Source organism: Otolemur garnettii, unplaced genomic scaffold (genome assembly GCF_000181295.1).
Source record: "Otolemur garnettii isolate 467f Iridium unplaced genomic scaffold, OtoGar3 scaffold00008, whole genome shotgun sequence".
Taxonomy (NCBI): domain Eukaryota; kingdom Metazoa; phylum Chordata; class Mammalia; order Primates; family Galagidae; genus Otolemur; species Otolemur garnettii.
This window is the reverse complement of record NW_003852403.1, coordinates 15,067,719-15,070,466: the sequence shown is the minus strand read 5'-3', so window position 1 is coordinate 15,070,466 and position 2,748 is coordinate 15,067,719.

Sequence of the window (2,748 nt, the reverse complement as noted above, 5' to 3'; positions counted from 1 at the left end):
AAAAAAAAAAAAAAAGAAAGGGTCTCAGTGACAGGCAGTGCCTGGGGCCCAGTGAGTAGGGTGCCAGCCCCATATACTGAGGGTGGCATGTTCAAACCTGGCCCCGGCCAAACTGCAACAAAAAATAGCCAGATGTTGTGGCAGGTGCCTGTAGTACCAGCTACTCAGGAGGCTGAGGCAGGAGATTGTCTAAGCCCAAGAGCTGGAGGTTGCTATGAGCTGTGACTCCACAGCACTCTACTGAGGGTGACAAAGTGAGACTCTGTCTCTAAAAAAAAAAGGGTTGACTCGGCACCTGTGGCTCAAGAGGCTAAGGTGCCAGACATATACACCTGAGCTGGCGGGTTCGAATCCAGCCCAGGCCCGCCAAACAACAATGACGGCTGCAACCAAAAAATAGCCGGGCGTTGTGGCGGGTGCCTGTAGTCCCAGCTACTTGGAGGTGGACGCAGGAGGATCGCTTGAGCCCAGGAATTGTAGATTGCTGTGAGCTGTGATGCCACTGCACTCACCCAGGGTGACAACTTGAGGCTCTGTCTCAAAAGAAAAAAAAGGGTCTCAATGACTGAGGCCAAGAGGGAAAGAAGATGGCTAGGTGCCCATAGCACAGTGGTTATGCGCCAGCCACATACACTGAGGGCAGCAGGTTCGAACGCAGCCCAGGCCTGCTAAACAACAGTTAACGACTGCAACAAAAAATAGCCAGGTGCTGTGGCAGGCACCTGTAGTCCCAGGTACTTGGGAGGCTGAGGCAAGAGAATTGCTTAAGCCCAAGAGTTTGAGGTTGCTGTGAGTTGTGACAGACCCCACAGCACTCTACCAAGGGTGACATCATGACAGTCTGTCTCAAAAAAAAAAAAAGGGAAAGAATGTCCTTGGGAGAGGGAAGCACATTCAGAGCCCTTAAAGATGCAAAGAGCTAATGTTTTAAAGGTATGGCAAAACATATTTGAGGCTTGTATGCCTTGAAGGAGAGAGGGTGTAGGCTGAGACTCGTGGAGTGAGCAGAGGTCAGACTGGGATGGTTTCGGGAACCTTGTATCATCTAGATGCGATTGGAAGTCATGAATGTTTTTGAGAAGAGAAGAACGATAAGACTTGATTTGTACTTTAAGATCTTTCTGGCTGCCGTGGGGACAAGGATTTGTGGGCCAAGAAGGGTACAGGAAGAACAATCAGAAGGTGTGCTCAGTCTTCCAGGGGAGAGGTTATGGCAACAGAGACAGGAACATGCAAGACAGCTAGGAGGCAGGGTCACCAGGGCTTGGCAATGGATTGGATTTAGGGACTAAAAGAAGGAGGTATCAAGGATGCCGCTCTGGCCTATGGCTCAGACCTTTGCTGGGTAGTGTCATGACCTAAGCAAGAGAGGAACCGGTGTAGAGAAAAGGGGGTGATCAAGGGTTCAACATGTCTGATGCTGTGCTTGTGATAAGAATGATATATTCCAGTGGGGATGTCAGTGACACCACCAATGCCTGCTACCTCCCCTGTGCCAGGCTGTGACCCACACTGCACATTATACTCAGTCCAGAAAACCACTGTGAGAGGTAATTACTAGTGATATCTCCACTTTAGGGATGTGAAAACTTGAGCAGAGACTAAGCCACTCTTGAAAATTGGCTTATACACAGCAGAGTCAGGACTCAAATCCCATCGATCAGCCCAGCCACCAGGTGTCAAGTAGGCTGAGCCACCCTGGGGATAATACAGGAGGGAAGGTGGAAGATGGGTGGGTACCTTTAGCCCTTTCTAATCCCCTCATCAAACATAATGATTTTCCTGGTCCCCTCCGATGTCGATGTTGGAAGATGTACCAATGCGTTTCTGCTGTTGTTGCATTTGTTCTCCTGCTGTTGGAGGGTTTCCTGTAACCAGCAGAAAGCAGCAGGTTGTACTCTTCTGTTTCTCGGCAGGCCATGTGTTTTGATACAAAAAGATGATCACGGTTGTGCTTATAGGAAAACAGCCTTCCAAAATAAATAAAAGCTGAGGAACATGTGGGTGGCAGAAAAGCCAGGCTTAAAAGGATTGTAAGCCATTATATCTCTTTCCACAGTGCCCTGGGAAAGGCAGTACGCCCCTACCCCACAGGCCTGTTCTAGTTGTTTGGTAGATTCAGAAACGTCTGAGCCTGTCCGTTTGTACCTGTCCGGGAGGTTTGTGGGATGACACTCTGTGGGACTAGTTGCATAATCAGAAGATAGCAGGGGCCTAGTCCAAGTACAATGGATCCCATTTGGAAAAGAGAAATAGTGGAAAAACAAAAAAAAATTTTTTTTGAGACAGAGCCTCAAGCTGTCGTCCTGGATAGAGTGCTATGGCATCACAGCTCACAGCAACCTCCAACTCCTGCGCTCAGGTGATTCTCCTGCCTCCGACTCCCAAGGAGCTGGGACTACAGGCGCCTGCCACAATGCCCAGCTGTAGCCATCGTTGTTTGGCAGGCCCAGGCTGGATTCGAACCCACCAGCTCAGGTGTATGTGGCTGGTGTCTTAGTTGCTTGAGCCACAGACACCAAGCTGAAAAACAAATTTTTAATAGTGTTTTTTCCATAACCACAAGAATGTTACTTGCAGGCTTGGTGCCTGTAGCTAAGTAGCTAAGGCGCCAGCCACATACACTAGAGCAGGTAGGTTCGAATCCAGCCCGGGCCTGCCAAACAACAATGACAACTACAACCAAAAAATAGCTGGGTGTCGTGGTGGGTGCCTGTAGTCCCAGCTACTTGGGAGGCTGAGGCAAGA